The 20,070-nt window shown below is 37.7% G+C and overlaps 1 long non-coding RNA gene across 1 annotated transcript in view; it reads right to left on the bottom strand.

Moving 5' to 3' along the window:
* Nucleotides 1-20,070, bottom strand: part of LOC134804118 (uncharacterized) — an 805,015-nt gene that overhangs the window by 437,810 nt on the left and 347,135 nt on the right. The window lies entirely within an intron of this gene.

Raw genomic sequence — 20,070 nt, forward strand, 5'->3', positions numbered from 1 at the left:
TATTATAGCGCGCCTACGTTTGTATGGAGAAGCGGGCGCCCACTATCCTCAGGATTACAGTACAGTAGATAATTTATTATTTACCTTTTTTTTATTTGCTTAAGTACCTATTCCAGAGATGTGAACTTTGAGTCGGGAACTTTTAGATTATCATAAAGATAAGAATAAAAGCTTGTTCAGATTTAGGTATAAATTCCCTAAAACTCATCTACCTACCTACTCTTGGTCAAAGCAATTAATCAAAAAATGCAATATATATTGTTATGCGTGAGTATCCTTTCTAAATTCAAAGGAAGAATAAATTATTCTGCCATAAAATTTAGGAAGGAGACAATTTATCATCACCAGCATATGTACAATTGTACGTCCTACTGCTGGGCTCAGTCGTCCCCTCATTATACATGAGGGTCTGGGCTATTGTTCCCACATGAGCTAAATGCGATCCTAAACCTTGGACTTTTCTTGCATATGATATTTACATTCACCGAAAAGCAAATGATATTTCTTACATGAATCCCTAAAAACTCAATGAAACAAGTTGCGGTTAGGATGACACGCTGGGGCGTCCGGCGCTTAGTTTTGTATGAAAAGTACCACGTGATCACCGATCAGTCGTCATAGAAAATGGCATCTCAGACACCTCGGCCCGGTCTAGCGTCAGTCATCCTTAAAACCCACGACCCTCAGTTTGGAATCCACGCGTTTTATACTGCTCAGCTAACCGCGTTTATAGAAGACAAATTTTAGAAGCTTTTAGCTGCATTACGGGTATTTGTAACTATTTAGCATAATAATAAATAAGTATCGGATGTACGAATAAATCTGTCAACTTCAACATCAGCAAGGCATTTAAGACTTAATAAAAGTTAAAGAGCGTAAAAGTTGCTCAAACTCGCTATACTGCAAGTCCTTTGTGTCAGGCGTGCTAACTACATAAAATTATCAGTAAAGGGTTCCTTAGCTCGCTTCGATCTAATTGCGCCTTCGTGACTACTGCTACCTCCCTTCCATTAGTAACCTGCACTACGTAACTAAACTACGGTGTAGAATAAGCGAAACTTTTCGTCCGCCGCAATACACTGCCGGCATTCATTCCCTACCAGGAATAACCCTAGTTGCGAAGCAGCACTGAACTACACGTAATTTTAAAGTTTGCCGGTAACTTCAAAAGATCTAGACAGGTCGACGACAGATGTCTTCCAGGTCACGTCGAAATCATTAAAAGTCTAGACGAAAGAGATTCAATTTCGTATTAAGTTATTTAGACTTCTTCCCTTCACAGTTGCCTATTGAGTTTTTGAAGATAGTTTTTCACAAAACTTGTTACATACGATTATAACGTTAAGCACATAACAATATTTGGTATATAAGTTTTAAACTTTTTTGTCATTTGTATATTGTTTGAAATCAAGATAAGTAGAAAAATTATTGTCACAAGTGAATACGAATAAATTAATTAATTATCTAATTCTTAGTTGAAAATTTTTAATGATAGATTCTTGGCGCCCCGAACTCTTATAGTATAGACAATGTACACTCAAAAAATTTTCATAAAAAGCTTTTAAAGTATTTGAACAATTTTTCGGTCTTGTATTCAAAGGCCGCCTGTAGGAAAAATACGAGAAACCTCAAATGCTGACACGGCGGCCCAGGAATGCTCGAAGTTTGGAAACACATTTCATGATCAAACGTTTGATGTTCCTCCTAACATTCAAGTGGACTAGTTTAGTGCTTTGAAAAATTCTTTCTTTTCTTTAATGATTTGTACTTAGATATATGTATATTCCGAATCGCTAAACTTGAGTGGCAGTTGGCGGGGCACATTGCCCGTAGAACCGATGGCCGTTGGGGCGGAAAGGTTCTCGAGTGGCGACCACGTACCGGAAGGCGCAGCGTGGGTAGACCCCCCACAAGGTGGACTGACGACCTGGTTAAGGTCGCAGGAGTCCGCTGGATGCGGGTGGCGGAAGACCGGTCATTGTGGCACTCTTTGGGGGAGGCCTATGTCCAGCAGTGGACGTCCTCTGGCTGATATGATGATGATGATGATGATATGTATATTGGGTAAAATTTTAAGGATACAAGTCGATTTAGTCTTATAGTAAGATGAATAAAGTTATTTCCAATGTATTAATAATCATAAACTTCTACGAGTATATGATTTTGATTAATAATAATAATAATAAGCCCGCAGGGCAGCTTGTGGCGAGCTGTTGGGGAGTAACGACCCCACGGACCCGAGTGCTCCCGAGAGTCGGTCAGGGTCTCCGTCTCCGGCGTGTCTTCGTCGGTCGGAGTGGACCCCAAGGGGACCCGCAGGACTCTCAGCTCTGGCTTGCCTTCATTGGCCGTCCAGAGAGGAGTCGCTAGAGCTATATGCTCCAGGGGTGGAAGTGAAAGATGCATAAGACGCGAGTTGGCACAGTGGCTGGTAACAGCCACTGGGTAGAAAGCGGCGCACACCTCTCGACACCCCTGAGCCGCTCACACCGATGTTGCTCCTGGTCGTCTTTACGACGGCAGTTTCAGGGGCCCATCTAGTCAGCGGCGAGTCACCGCCTGCCTCGATGACGGTGTTAACAGTGTTATGGCAGGTGTCCGGACCTCTTTACAATAGCCCAGTTTCATTGTCCACCCAAACTTCAATCCATAGACCGGTATACTGTTCACTTTTTCTACAATAGTCCCAATGCCTGCTGCGACCGGTTCATGGGTGTCTATTGTTGCGCCTGTGAACGGGTTCCAGCAGGCGTTCTACATGATATTAAAGCTCTCCAAGGGGCCTCTACGTGTTGGATCTATATCCCCACGCAAGCCTATCAAAAGACCGGGATTTATAGGCCGGTGAAACCCGAAATGGAGTACAAATAATAATAATACATATGCACGGGCGGTTCTACAAGGCCCTCAAGGGACCCGATGTGGACCTGCTCGCGTCGGTGAACTGGTTACGATTCGGGGACCTCTTCGGAGAAACCGAGGGTTTTGCCTGTGCAATTGCGGACGAAGTGATGATGACGAACAACTATTAGAAATATATCCTGAAGGACGGTACGGTCGACATTTGTCGGGCATGCCGCCGTCCCGGAGAGTCACTCAGGCATATCATTTCCGGTTGTTCTCATCTTGCTAACGGCGAGTACTTGCACAGACATAATCTCGTAGCCAGGATTATTCACCAGCAACTTGCTCTTCTATATGACCTTGTGGACCGCGAAGTACCGTACTACAAGTACTTACCTGCGCCTGTTCTCGAGAATGGTCGTGCCACGCTCTATTGGGATCGATCTATCATCACTGACAGGACTATTGTAGCCAATAAGCCTGATATTGTGATAATAGATCGATCGCAACGTCGGGCCGTGCTCGTTGACATCACCATCCCCCATGATGAGAATCTCGTGAAGGCCGAGAAGGACAAGTCCAGTAAGTACCTAGACTTGGCTCACGAGATAACCGCCATGTGGGATGTTGATTCGACGATCATTGTCCCGATAGTCGTTTCAGTGAACGGTCCAATAGCGAAGAGTCTCGACCAACATCTTGAGAGACTCTCGCTAGGTGGTTGGATCAAGGGTCAGATGCAGAAGGCGGTGATCTTGGACACGGCGCGGATAGTTCGCCGGTTCCTCTCTCTGCGCCCCTGACCACCGGTAGCTTGGGCCTTGCCCCGCTGCTGGCGGCACCCTAGGTTAGGTTTTTTATAATGTGTTTGTAAGTACGTTTTATTGTTTTGTAAGTGTTTTTATATTTTACATTTATATTCATATTATAAATAACCTAACTTGAAATGAAAAATAAATAAATAAAATACATATAATAAATTGTCTATAATCTGATCTGAGTGACTGATTGAAGCATTCCAAAAGAGTGTCGCTTACTTACATAACAGTACTTTTTTAATTTTTTTTGCAAATAGTGGAAGTATTTTTAGTCTGATAATATTTCATGAGTTGGCCTAGTATAAATATGGAAAAAGGAGCGTTAGATATGCGACATCTTGGTAAAGTGTTCTTATAGATACGTTTTCGATAGGTATTACATAAAATGTAGGTATCAGAGTCTAGTAAAGAAAATACTGACAACTTCCATACGACGCCGCATCATCACATTTTAGTTATTTGCGTGTGGAACGTTGTTGACCGCTTAAGTGTAGTCACTAAATGGCGGGCCGTGATTATTAAATTAGAATTAAACTAGTGGCTCTGTGAGCTGTAGACCTCGCGAGCATAGCTTATTGGGACCGTGCACGATGACAGCGCCACACAGCGGTTTGATCAATCAACAATACAAAAAAAAATATTAAAAAAAATACGAAGTTTAAGTGAAAAAAAAAATACAAAAAGTTATGTCTAACTGGGGATCGAACCCAGACTTTCTGTGTGCAAAGAAAAAATCGAGTGTTTGCAAAATGCGCCATGATAGTTCTTAGCTAAGCTGACGAAATTCGGCTACTCACTCTCGAGTAAAAACTAAATATCTAAATACCGCCAAAATCACCGATACAAATTTTCTGAACTTTTGGCCTTTTAATCTATAAACATATCTCATAAAGAAAAAAACTCTTATGATATCGATACGACTATTTGTTTAGGCGCGAGGTATCACGACTCCGCCATTTCCAAAACCTGGATTGACATAAATTTTTTATTTAATCATAGAATCTGGTCACAAAATTTCACGAGAATCGTTTGAGAATTGTGACCTGTAGAGGAGAACAGCCGGACAGACATACGAAAGCATAATGCCCGAGTCAAAACGTAGACCTTCGCTACGCTTCGGTCAATTAAAAGCTTTTATGAGTTTTATAATGCTTTTAATCTAATTTTGTGTCTATGACAGCGGCCAGACAAGTCCAATTTTACGTTTGGAAGTCGTAAATAGCAATTAGATGACAGTTTTCATACGAACAAAGTTCGAATGCAAACATGTTGAAAGCGCTACCTGTGAATGATGAAACACGTGGGGAATGCGGTGCTGTATGGAGTTGTTGGTCTTAAATATTTACTAGTCTCTGGTATAACCAAAACAAGAGCCCTGGTTAACCAGATGTATCGGTTTTCCTCGACCAAGCAGAAAATGTGAAAATCAATTCCTATTTGCATCCTACATATTGACATATTGTTATGATGATTGATGATAAAAGCATTGTTTAGTAAAAGCATTGTATAGAAGTCAAAACCAGAGTTAGTTCCATAATTAGGTAGGCATGTACTACTTGGCACTTTCTTCTAGTTATGACATTAGTTATCATAGATGAATTCCTAAATATTCTTACTTAGGTATGATTTCACACCAATTTAAAATACCTTACGGGAAACTTCACTCTTTTCTAACTTCAAAACATTTTTCTTTGAAAATTTATCGCCTCTACAGTCGCAGACTTATCTTTGTAAACTCTGAGAAACTTTTAACTGTTTCCTTCAATAAAAAATCAAACTAACTCGCTGGCACTCATGAGAGTTTTCACAAACCGTAGATGAATAAGTTTGTCGAAGTCGACCAATATCGTTACAAATGTTAGTATGAAGAGAACATAATCATTTGGCTTTAGGAAATTTTTCAATAGTAATTAACACCTATCGCAAAAATATGTACCAGACCAATCTAGTGCTCAATTTAACTCTTTTAGCGCAAATAAAAGATTAGGCGTCCTATATTCACTGGTTCATCGGTGGATTCATTAATGGAATACTTTTAAAAGCTATGCCGTAGCACAGGTAATTCGAGATGAAAATCAAAAATTAATATAGAATTAATTGAAACACAAGGATGTCAAGGATACCAATTTTAACGTAAAAATATAAATGTACCTATACGTTAATATCTAAATTACATATGTCATTTAATTATCATTCGCGCATGCATTTCGTTCGTCTTGTCACTTAGATACGTATCATTTTGATGTCACAATGTAAGTTTGAATTGACCTCTAGCTATGAGTTACCTACATTAGCAAGTGGATAATTACAAGGTGAGTGGTTGCTAAAATACAATTTCCTTTCCGTTAAATACCTACATATTTTTTAACTAAGCTTTGTTCATTGAAAATAACATAAACGTGTAAAGTTTTTAAAGTATAATAATGAGCTTGCAATAGACGCTTAGCGGTAAAGTTTGTTGCTGACGCATGTGATAGATAGAGTAGGGTCTAGCTAGATTGACCGAATGGGACACTTTTATACATCCCTACTAATAATATTATAAATGCGAAAGTAGCTCTGTCAGTCCGTCTGTCTATTAACACTTCACGCTTAAACCGCTGAACCAATTTTGATGTGACTTGATATGGAGATACTTTGGGATATTCCGGGACCTATTTCAGTTTAATAAATTAAAATGGATTCGTTATTAACTATGTTGTCAATTATGAGTGTTATGACTGTTATGAGCAGTATACTTTATTTACTACTTTAGGTAAGTGCACCAGCTCGCTAATTAGAACAACGCACTAATATCAACTGGTGGTATCAAAAGGTGGGCTAAGTGGAAGGCTTCGTCGAGGTAATTGCGCCACGTGCTTAATCACAAAGTTCCTGCACTTAATATACGGGTATGTATCAATAACGAAACTAGAGTGGAGCTCGTGAAGGGTAATCTAAATTTACGAAGGTATAAAGGCAAGGTGTACCTATTAAGCTGCGATATTTACCAGCTATTTATATTTCTAACCAAGCCCGGCGTTGTTGTCAACGTTTAATAAGACGCGTAACGTAAATTGACGTAGCAGCCTCTTATCGACTTACATCCGTAAAACTATGTACTTATACAGGGTGATTCATGAGACGTGAGCAGGACTAATCCTGCACACTCAGTAACTGATAATAAAATTGATCGATCACCGTCGTATTTAGGTGAAACAACCACACTTTTTTCCTATTTTTTTACTTTTTGGTGAGGGCAAATTTAATTATCTACAATCATGGTCACCCTACAAGACCTAATTAATAAACATAAAACCTCTTTAACCGTAATGACAGCATTTTGATTACGAAGAAAATAAACTGTCAAACTTGAGTGAGATACGAGTTTTCAAAAGTAACCAGACCGTTATTATGACCATGTAAATTAATAAATCGTAAATAAATTAATAACTTTTTTTTCCTACACGACTAGAAAATATTATAGACTGATACGAAACAGTTGCTTATAATTTACGAAATGCGCAGTGTTAGTCCTGCTCACGTCTCCTGAATCAACCTGTATAAAGCCTATTTAATTGCTACATTCCGCACTGCATTAAATAAGGGCCGGCTGATTTATTAATAGTGACAAAATGCTGTCACTTTGTCACAAACAAAGTTGAAATTCGGACGTCAACTGCAGCTGCGTTACTGTTGCAACATTACTGCAGTGCCATTGATGCCGCCGCTTTATTTGTCAATATCCTTGGTAAAATGAGTGACGTTCGCCGCCGCATTACTGCCGCGATTATGACGTTCGATCCGTCACTCATTTTATCAAGGAAATTGACAGATTCAACGGCGGCATGAACGCCGCCGCAGTGATGTCGCAAAAGTAATGCAACGGCAGTTGACAATCGAATGTCACCAACTCATACTCGTCTTTTATCAATTAACAACAACATCTAACATTCGACAGTGTTACCTTTGCGTTACGAGAGTGAAAAATAAGATCTCAGATTTCCTACACGAAGAATAGCACTTGACAGTCGCGAAAAATTACTAGAAGCACTTTAGGTTAGCCAAAACTTCGCTCTCTGATGCTCCACTCATTATTGTGTTCACGTCTTGGACTGCGCGGGCAACGCAAGGCAGAGGCGTCAGCGAATAGAGATTATCAATTTGTGGGCTTTATTGCTCTTATCGACGTCGCACTAGAGCCACAGAATAACTAATAGTACTACCTAGAGCGCCATTCAAAATATATATTCTTTATTGAACTGTTGTTGGATATGTTGTAATTAAGTTTTAATGACGTCTTTGTCGCTCTTTTGGTAAGTACAGTTTTTTTATTGGCTTAAGCAGATTTGACTAAATTTTTATATACTCCTAACCCATATGTACCTATAGAAAGTTAATTTGTACCTATGTGTAGTAAAAAGTGCGTGCTACACAATTTGGTGGGCTTTACATATGCCAAGTTCTCTTAGTGAAAGTTTGATATGGATACTGAAATCACTTTAATATCATGTTACAAAATATATAACTATCAACACTGGTTCCTTCCCACCTCACCCGAGCCGGCAATTAAGTACATACATGTGACGGTTAAAGCGATCGAATAACTAAAGCACTTAAAATACAGGGATTTCTCAGGTACATTATATTATGCCATTTGGGGTTGAGATTTGAAATCTTTAGCCCGCGGTACCTAGGCGCCTTTCAGGTTTTTTAAAGAGGTAAAAGACTGCTCTACTTGTAAATTAGCAGATGCTTTAGTATTATTGCGATACAGCGGGAAAATGCCGAGGACGCCGCTTCGGCATCATTCCAAAGAGGCCCAATTTTTTAGTTGTATATAAGTTTTAATTAGTGTTCGTTTTTTTTTTCAGTTTTATTTTAAAGTTAATTCTGTTGTGTAGTTTGGGACTAATCCTAATTGACTCATTTTCCTACCAACAAATTATCTGCTACTATTTAATTAAAAATATATCAAATACGCAATGAAACTATTGAATAAGCGCAAGCTACATACATAACTTGTACTACTTATTTAGACAAAGACAACAGTTTTACGCTCACAATAAAAATATCGCCCGACTCTTTATCCTTAAACCCCCCTTTTAGAGCTGACAGCACGCCTCTGCTCCAATCTTACTTTTACAATCTACGTCTCACCGTAAAACGTCAGCTTTATTGCATTGCAACTTAGATGACCGAGTTATTGCGACGAATCCAGAACTGACAGCAATCTGTGAAACAGGTACTTACTCGTATTATCTTTAATGCAAGGTTATAGAGAGCTTTAGTTTCTATTGTGTCCACTGCAACTTTTGAACCGGATATACAATAAATATGGATAAAAAATCAAAGGTTAAAAATCAAAACTATTGTGCATGTTTGGTCGAGCCTCGAGGTCGAATTTTTCAAAAAAACTTCGCTTCTTATTAAAAATGTAACTGCCGCTTTAAGTATATTTATTTTAATACCCCTTTTGCTTTTATGGCTTTTCATGCATCGTATAAAGGTACAGAATCCTCCATTATGCGGGGTCCAAGACGCGCGTGGCCGGTTATTGTAAGTTTTTTAGAATAAAGTAATATGTATTTAATAGTTGCTATGTTTTCTGAAAATATTTTTTTCACTGCAGTCGGTTCAGTTTTGTAATTTAAACAACACGTGGCTTAAGTAGGCTTATAAAGTATTAAATTTACGTTTTACCAACGATTTATTGGAGTTATATTAAAACTATTCATTTTAACGTTTAATTTAAACCGCTTACCGCACTTTTCCACAATCACTTTAAAAATCTACCCAATTCACACGTTTTTGGCAAACCAAGAGCCTATTTATTTTAATACCCTCACCCTATAAATAACAGTCCACAAATCAACGCATTTCCCACCAGCAATGCAGTGTTTTGACCGTAGAGTAATTGTTACACAAGCACATAAAACTAGCCATGTTGAAATGCAAAATTATGGATGGCCGTAAGGCCCCTTTACTACAGTATACAACCCAAACTTTCCGAATTCAACTATGCTGGCGTCTGAATATAATTTTAGTGTACATAACCGATTTCCATTGCCCCGTGTTTCAACACTTGCATTAACACTCAGCAATGGAAATGCAGTTTTATTTTTCATTCGCTAATTCTGTTACTAATTGTTGGATTTGTTCCAAAATGCACAAAAGTGTATGCCCTCAGGGGCCATTAAAAGTTCGCGCCCTGCGCTTGCCGTTGTAGTATGAAACGTATTGTTAACATTAGTCACGAGTGGACGCTCGCTTTGAATGGAACTATGAAAGTTTGGCACTTGTCTTTATTGTGGGCATAGTTTTTGAAACTGATTTAAATATTGTAACGACAAAACCTGTTTCCACAGTTTAACTCATGGACAAATACTTCGTTCGTGGCAAACAAAGTAAATGTAATGCATTTATTAAGTTTAGGTTATACGTACCTAGCTTCTAAGAAATTATGACGTATAAATAACACTTGCACTGCGTGTGACATCAAAATCGTTGCAAACTTATCCTGGTCTAAATCTACGTGACAGCGTGATAAAAACAGTGTCCGTCTCTTTCAATCGCGTAAAAAGTGATGCCACTTATTTTATCACGTGGATAAAGCCATCCATAACTCGCTTACGCAAACTAATAAACTTACTAAAAGGGTTTTAGGGTACAAAGGATGAACTTGGAAACCTAACTTTATTAGAGCACACTCCACAATATGAGAGGCTTAAGAAAGGACTGGCTCAATCATCGCAGGACAATTATATTAACATTATGTTGTCCGAAACGCCGTTAAAGGGCCTGAAGTGTCTCACAAAACCCGTGTCGTAATAACGATCCGGTTAAACGTCTTCACGTTTATGTAGCAAGCCAAGTTCCTCAACTTGATTTAATTCAATACAAAAGTAAGAAAGATGAATGAAGTATATGTCGGGGCGTGACTCCAGAAGGACGTATTGCAGCGTTACAGTTCATTATTTTAGACGCCTGTATACAATTGATTAGCAATGTTTGGCTACTAGCGATGTTTGCTGTTTGGAAGTTGTAACGAAATCGATAACGTAGAGAGTAACGCCATCTATTGGCGTGTTGTTGAACTAAGATGACAGGTAGAAGGCTTTGGAACGTCAAGAGGGTTCTCTTGGGTGAAGGTAGGCACGAAGGTTGGCATTTTTGTCGTTATGTTGGTAGGCTGGTCAAACAGGTTGACCAACTTGACGTTGAGGCGGGAGGACTGGAGCAGCGAGGCTCCGCCGCTGGTGGGGAGTCTTGATCGGACCGCGCTAGAAGTCGGACGTACTCGTTAGCCAACCTCGTGCCTAACTCGCCACGTTCCTGAAGGCTTATACCTGAAGGATTATTCTGATAGCTTATAGAATCCAACGTTCTTTAACCATTTAGCTAAGTGTTTTATTCCAAGTGTTATTTTGATTTCTTACGTGTGATTAGAACCTTACCTTTGTAAAATAAAGAGAAGAAGTGTTGTTTTGAAAAGACGTGTCCCGCCGAGTTTGTTGCCGGTCCCAAATAGGGCTAAATCTTCTCGGGTCAGAGGTGTACGGTTGGAGCCGGCCTAGCTTGACTTGAATAAAGACTTGAACGATTTTATGCGATCCTTTTATTTGAGTGCAATCCAAATACATCCCAATAACGCCTAGATATTTTAGTAGGCACTAGTATGGTTAACGAGTTCGAATGTTTATTTCATGCACTGGTAGCAAAGGTAGCATACTGATTTAGCTGTGAAGTAATACATTGAGGTACTATGCCCACTGCCGTCGCCCGTGCCTCCGTCATATATATACTACTTACTTACTTACTTGCATGGCTGGCGCGATGGCCCAAAATGAGTCTTGGCCTCCAACACAAGAGCACGCCACTTTGCTCGGTCCTGAGCGGTATCACGCCTCCTCCACTCCACTCTATCTGCCCAACGATATTTAGAATGACCAACAGGACGGCGCGGCGTCCAGTTGGTCGACGCAAGTGGCCCCTTTTGGCTGCCCGATCTTGACCCATCCTTTCCTTTAAGGATATGGGGGATATACACATATAATTATAAAGTCGGTAGACAGAATCGTTAAACTAATTATGACAGAAGGAAAGCTGAAATGTGGGCTTGATCCTCAGCTTATTTCTCCAGTAAGAAAGTTAAAAATTTAATAAAAAAAAGGTTAAATTTAATTAGTACGATACGTAATTTACCTACTTAATTTGTCATCGTTTTATATGTTGTAAATTAATTCTTCTATTTATAATCAATTGAAAAAAAAACTTAATTGAAACAGAAATCAAGTACATTTGACGAAAGGTTTGCTTGGTTGATTTGTAGGTACCTACTTTTTTCCGATTTTGTATGCAATTGTAACTAAATTTGAAGGCATCAGGTAAATAAAATAGGATCATATTTTTACTGCTAGGGTAGTGACTGCTAGTGTGTCTTAACGAAAACTAAACAGTTCCATTGTCCAGTTTCTGAAGAGAATTCTGACATTTGAGAAAAAGGGTCTCGTAATGTAGTTAACAGAGAACTTGGCCCTACACTGCTCAACCTCTTATGGATCCCTAGGAGAGTGGCCGGATTACTGTGGTCCGGAGCGGTTGAAGGGAGTGTCACGTTACAAATGAAAGAGCTCTGCGCTATTAAAGTGACTAAGCAATACAAGGTGACACAGAACGTAATTCAAGATGAACGTTTCAGTAGGTATTTAATTCAATAATTATTTAAGGATTTGTTACTGCAAATAAGTATTTTTAAATGCTTTCTATTTGGCAATTAATTCAGAATTATGGTAATATTCGAAAAGAATAGATCTATAAGATTTTCGGTCGGTATTATTTGGTGATATTTACAAAACTCTCGTAACAAAAAGTTGTTTTTTTAAGTTGTCCAAAAACAGGAAAGGAACGTGTTTTTAAACAAACAGATACTTTGTTTACTTAAGTAATATTACGATGAAGAACGAACAACAAATATATATTATCGAGTTGGCAAAATTAATGTTTTGTATAATTGCGAACAAATAAAGCAATAAATTTATCAACGTGCCCAAAACTCACAAACATTTGACTCTGCAATCCGACGGAGCTACGAAGAGGTATAAGCACTTTAATAAATTAATTAATAAATAAAACGTAAAATTAGACATCCTTATATTTATGATTATTTAATTAAAATATGATAAAATGTTAAACCGATTAAATAGATAACTATTTTTTTGTCAAAACCCTATTAAATTATGTGCCGATATTGCAATATTTAGAAAAAATCTTGTCAGGTGAGATTTTAGTCAAATGCTTACCTTTTAGCAATAAAACAAAACATAAACTCTGTATGAAACATTAAATTTTTTCTGTAAATTTTCTTTCAAAGTTTCATTAACTAATTACAAAGTGAGTTGCCCGGTGAAAAAAGTTTAAGGCAAAATATACTTGAAATCATGCATACAGTTAAACGACGTTTATTTTGAACCTGAAGCTATAATTAAGAAATTCAGTTTTTGAATAAGTCTTGAAATATCGAGTAATTTCGAGTTCTGCGAATCTGGAGTCGGCAAATAATTAGCATTTTAATTGTCCCTGCGTAAACAAGGCGCGGCTTACTGCCGACGCTTTGTTCCCTCTAATAAATAAACACCTTCATTTCATTACTGCCGAGTGTTTTAAATTTGTTTTCACCACACCAGCTCGGAAAGACTTACTTTGCACTTCAAAAACGGATAGCAAAGTTGCACTTTGCTATCAGTAATTCACATGTGAGGCAAAGTAATCAAATGCAAATTTTGAGTTGTTATCTTATGTTTGCTGGTAGAATTGACTTTTAAATTATGATTTTGAGTGATAAATATTTAATAACATTCATCTGAATTTGATTTGGTTTGATTTTAATTTGCTTCGGGTTGGTGTGGTGAAAAATTTTGTGTTTCACTCGGGGGCAAATTTTGTTTAACCCTCGTGCTTTGAAACCCTAGCAACGCTCAAGATTCCATTTTACGAACCACTCGCTACGCTCGTGGTTCAATTTTGGAATCTTTCGCTTGCTCGGGTATCACTATTAGCACGAGCGGTTAAACAACAACTTGGCCCCCTTGTAAAACAAATAACTATTGTTCACTAGGAGCCAACAATGTTGTTCTTACATGGTCATCATAATTCGTTACGTCACTATACTCTAAGTGCACGACTGGTGCTGCCCTCATTTTGTGGGTTTTTCTACGTTAAATCCTATGGAGTAAAATTAGTTCGAACGCCTGCATTAAGGATGACTCCGGGCCGTGCCCGGGCCGGGCCGGTGATCACGTGGTGCTTTCCATAGAAAAAACGCTGGAAGCTTCGGCTCGGCCCCGGCCCGGTCTAGCGTGAGTCATCCTTTAATATGCGAATTTCCATAAGATTACATATTGTGTTTGTGATAATCAGCGCCACTTCGGCTTCCAATATCACAATATCACCTTTTAACATGCCTGTAAAAGTTTTTAAAGTTTGTGGCATTCTCAGATATTAGTTACGAATGACAAACTCGACTCGCGAAAGATAATGTTCAAATTGAAAAGAGCGTAAAATATTCAATTAAGCAAATTGTTAATAAACACCGAGTCCGAATCATTGTTAAGTTAATTTATTCCGCACTCCAAGCCCGGGGCCAGAAAAGCATTTATAAACTGTGTACACACCCAATATAATATTCCTATTATGGTAGTACCAACCGCATTAGGAATTCTCTTTGGCCGTCCACGCCAAATATTCTGTAACATTACTGTAACCTTTGATGTCGGCCTTTTTGTGGATGCTCAGCGACAAAAAAAGGAAATGATTATGAAATGGAATGGTTTATGCCTGGGTTTCGGCAGACGTTACAAGGAATATTCAATGCTGGCTAACAGTTTGCCTTTGCCTTCGCTCACTTATATGTATATTATGAATACTTATAAAAAAAAAGGAAGCCATCGATTTTATAAGGCACTTGGGCCCAGAATAAACTTTAGCATATATAATTGAAATGGACCTCAAATTAACTGTAATAATTTCTAGACTAAAATGCTGGTGAAAACAGAACCACGAATATAACCGGAATGTTGAGAAATCCTGCAATGAAAACTTGAACCTGACGAGAAAAACTTTTAAAAACATATGCGCAATGCGCATACTATTCATAGGTATATCTCTAGAGTTTATGTTCAAAGGTGCATGTCTACCACAATCCATTTTTTTGTACAGCTACCAGAAAAGCTAACTTAAGTACAGTAACATACTAGTTAGCTTATGTAGGTACGCAATTTTAACTTATGCAGATTGCTAAAATCTCTTTCTTGCAATCAACAGAAACCAAACCTTCCAAACCAATGCTGTTATTTTAGCTGTTTGTGTGTTTCTTATGTTTTAGTCGTGTGTCACATCGCGTCGTGTAGCGTCGAAGCTACTGTGCCGAGTTTTAATTAAATTCGATCTGTTCCCAATATGATACTGATCTGCTAGTGTCAAAAGTGACATTAACAAATAAAGACATCATTTTTAACACTCAGTTTCATATCGGATTAAGGGCATTTTCATTTTAACTTGCACTTTAAAGCGCAACTTAAGTCGTGTTTCAGTAATGTCTTACCGTTACATTCCTGACAAAATGTATGGGGTTTGACATTGACCGTCAGTTTTGTAACGATCGCTAACCGGCCGTTAAAGGTGCACAGTTAAGTGAAAATGCCCTTAAGCATTATATGTATATAGAATAGAAAGTTTAGCTAGAGGAGTTTCTTTGTTCTATAAACAGTATACTTGTTTCTTGGGATCTCTCAATCATTCTTACTGCGTAGATTTCAGTATCCTCTCAACGAGTGAAACAAAGGATTTTATATCTATAATTCTACTTTCAAAAGATGTGTCTTACATATTTGAATTACATATTATATTAAATATTATAAGAAATAATAATAACGCGTATCTAAAACATGATGTCTGTATATATAGTTCTCCTACTTCGGCAACTACAATTTATTCATGTTGTGAAAATGTAAATTCGGCTCCCCTATCCCTACATTTCCTTTTCCTGGATCTCCCCTTTTTGTGATTTTACGATGCATGGCTTACTATTTGTAGCTTGTAAATATTAATATGTTGACCCCTCGGAATAGTATCTAAACGTAAATATATAGAGGTATTAATAGATGTATATAAATCAACACTCTCATACTGAGTTTCGAGAGTTGTTGCGAAAAATTGCGATTTTTAAAGATCACTTGAATTCACAAAGTCAACCAGTAGGTACCTACATTTTATATTTGATGACTATTTGTTTGACACATGTTTATTGAAACGATAGGTACCTATGTCAGAGTTTTCAATTGTTCGGTTGAGTTAAAATGTATAACACCCGTGTTAGAACAACGCTATTATGCATTAATACTTAAAAAAACATATGCCATTTAGCCAACAAAAGACACATGAGACGAATTTATATTTTTTCCTTGAAATTTAATAATTGTGATTATATTGGCAGATGGCCTTGTTAATAATTAAGAAATTTTTCTACCATCAGACGCAGAGTTGAAACATATAGTTTAGCCGTTAGTATTTCTAGAATACTAAATATATTAAAACGGGTCACTCATGTAATTTAAATCGAAAATCGCTCCCGATGATGCTTCTCGGTACGGAGTGAAACATGCGAGCGATTTTCGACTTAAAATACGTGAGTAGAGATGGGTAGGGGTGAGTAAATACTGAGTATTTACTCGGTATTTACTCAAAGTACCCGATAAATACCCGTATTTACTCATTTAGGTGGGTAAAAACGATTGCTTATAAAATATTCAAAAAGTGAGATTTAAGAACAAAATTGTCTTTTATTGAAGAGTGCTAATGTGTATTAACAATATCTATAAAATAAAAAGCATATAGGACGCTTAATTTAGGAAAAAAATGTGTGATAATGCTAATTAGTTAACAATTTTGTTTTAAATAAGAAGGTATTTACTTTAAAAATATGGTACTTAAATTCTATCAATTGATGTTCTAGATAACTGCATATTGAACTCTCAACGTCCAATATAGCCGACGATAGCAGTTGGAGAAGGTAACTGGTCTACTGGCGCCTCGCTCGAAACCGCAGTCGCCCCAGCCTACTTGATGCCCCGGTGCGAAGCCCTCGACGAATATCTTCAACCGCCTCGCGTTAAGAAATAAACTACACGATTTGAAAACTGACTTTTATTTACGCGGTACAAATATAAAAATACTCCTATAACGATTAGGCGGTACAGCTTCGGACCCCTCAGGTCTTCCTTGGTTTTCTTCCTTTTCTTCCTTTTGGTTTTTCCTTTTCGGCTGCTCCTGGTGTACTGTACGATCCGAAGCGATACCGTCTTACTTTTATACGAAAAATCAAGAAAGAGAGTCACCTACGATAGGGAGATAAAATCATGTCTTAATTCGCGGAATTAATCGGCCTGTGATTGGTTGATTACGTCATACGGTCATTTCCGGGTGAATTTTCATTATCCCGCTATCGTTATGTGACCTATATTACATACATCCGATTAATTACTGACTTAAAACTATTACAAATAGTTAACTATGTACGTTCATTAGTTATAAAAACAAACGATAACAAGTTCACTAACCCTTACGACTTGGCTTACAATAGATAGGAAAGCGGCCGGAATGAATACAATGGATGGTTTATGGCCCTTCGCCCGCTCGCAGGCCTTTGTCTACCTGTGACTGCCTTATGATTCTTATCTAACTACATAGGTGACTAGGCTAATGATCTACAATATCTACAAATATTGTTATGATGTAACTTTAACAGGTTACGAATTAATTAGTGAAACGTGTATGTTTCTAAGTGAAAATTACGCTGTATCGGAGCGCTGAGCTCGAATTTGGCCGACCAATGAGAAGCGATCAGTCTGTCCCTTTCATATTGAGACTTCCTTGTCTTGATCCGCCCTTCTTTGGTTAACCAATGACAGAGTCTACATTATTTTACCAAGTTTATAGTGATTACTTGGGAATCTACTTAGGAATTGGGAAATAAGTTTAACCATGTTTTTTCCTAACTTACTGGGTGACCTAAAACTTATTACGAACCTACAACTTAAATAACGAATATTTCGAATACTTATGACTACTGACAATCTAATCGCGGTTTTCCCTACCTATCAATAAAATCTTTATTGAGAATACAGTCTTAATCGAATTTGATCTTATATCTAACTTATAATTATCCGCGTCTTGTCGTAGCGTCGCTAACACTGCATGTCGCGCAAAAGTGCGTGTTTACGCAGCACGACCTTTTATTAAGGGTTTTTTAAAGAAAACTCAAAAATGGCTCAACCGATGATGTTCAAAATATTGTTTTTTTACTCTGTTATACGGCTAATCTCCCGATATGTTTTCATATTTTTTCTGAACTTTGGTTCTAAAGTTATAGAGAGATAAACATTATTTTGGCCTTTCGAAACGGTTTTTTTCCCAAAATATTCAATTTATCCAAAAATGTTCTTAGCAACATTCCAGTTATTTTTAAAGACCCATGTAATGATGTGCAACTCGTTGGTCGTTTCTGAAAATATTTTTGTGACAATTAGTTACATGTATGGGGTGCCCCTCTTAAAAATAAATTTCTTACAATTTTGACTACTTAATCCAGTAGCGGCTTACAAAATACACCTATATTTCAAATTTATATGCCCCTTTCAGCACTCTAAATAGTTTATATCCACCAATTTGGGTATAAACGAGTAAATACGGGTATATTGAGTAAATACTGAGTATTTACCCGTGAGTATTTACTCACTACCCATCTCTATACGTGAGTGACCTGCTTAAATATATTTAATAAGTCTGTCTTACGGCACTTTATTTATAAAAAAAATTTTAGACTATTTTTACGATAGACACTTACATATTTATAGCACGTGTAGGCACGCAGCTCAACCGTGAACCGCAAATTGCGAGGCGACACAACTTTTAATTAAATATCTACTAATTCTATTCGTAAGGAAATTTACAGCGAGATTAGGGATGGGACGTGGAACACGTTTTATGCCGTGAAACAAATAAGGCTTCGACTTAATTGTTAACCCGCACGAAGCGCCTGCTTGTCACCTCAGCTTTTGTTTTAAGAAATAAGAGCAAATTTATTGCAGCTGAACACTCTCTTAAAAAAGGGGTTGACAAGACTCGGTTTTACGAAAATTTACACATTGTTTAATTAAGTCAAGTTTTTGGAGCGTGAAATAAGTCCTAATAAGGCTCTGTAAAAGAACTTGTCACTAACATGTTTAATTTGTTTAATGTTTGGGTTTTATCTAGAAAGGGATCGAGTAACATATTTACAAGTAACGAGAGAAAAGTAACAAATAAAAAAAAACAAGATTTTGCCTAGTAACTAAATTCAAAAAGAGCTGATTGTCTACCGCGAACACCCAAGTTGGCAAAATTAATTGGAGTAAAAGAGAAAAATGCCCGCAATTTGCGAACTTCGGTGTTTGCGTTAGGCTCTCTGATTCGACTCAATATTCTAAAAGCCGGGACAAAGACCTTAGTTACCTCACTGACAAGCTTTACAAGATATGTGGTCCTCCGCTGTTTGTATTTAACCTTAAGACTTTAACATCTATCGACATCGAACCGACTCATCCCTTCCCTATCCCACATCCACATGTGCACGCAGAGCGTTTAAGAATTAATTCATATTTCGCTCGTATTAATGAAGTCTTGTCGTAACTCGCAACGTAAACAACATTATAATTATGCATGACTTCTGTACAAAACGGCGCTAAATATAACCTTAGCATAGTTTTTAATTTGGTCATGAAGATATTATAATCATTATAAAATATTTAAAGTCCCAGTAAGAACTTTGCCTTCTCGTACTTATGATTATTTTAACCAATTCTATATCTAATATGGTACGGACTACGCAGTTTATACCTACATATGTATGCGATCGCGATGCAATGGCATTTAAATCTGTCTCCTTAGGCCAATTCGCACATTCAAACTAGACTCTTGTGCGCACCAATAAGCTCTCGAATCGTGTCAAGAGCATAATATATCATGTCAATAAAAATTGAGGTTTTTTAATCTTTTTACGTTTCTCAATATAGAGGCTGATTATGTTTTAACAATTTGACATGGGTTTCATCTTATTTTGATCAGTAAGTACCTTAAGTCAGCATGCGCCGGTGCACCAATCAGCTGACGCTGATTGGTCCTTACGAAATGCAATCAGTTGTCGTCTCATCAGGCATCTTGCTCATTTTTATTGGTGCGCGTAAGATGCTTGATGACATGGCTCAAGGACGTAAGATGCTTGATCCATCTTACGCGTACCAATAAAAATGAGCAACTGCCGTATTCGAACTTCAAGATATTCACAATAGACGACACGTACTAGATCCATTCTAGATACGTTATAGTTTAGATA

This window comes from Cydia splendana, chromosome 2 (genome assembly GCF_910591565.1).
Source record: "Cydia splendana chromosome 2, ilCydSple1.2, whole genome shotgun sequence".
Lineage (NCBI taxonomy): Eukaryota > Metazoa > Arthropoda > Insecta > Lepidoptera > Tortricidae > Cydia > Cydia splendana.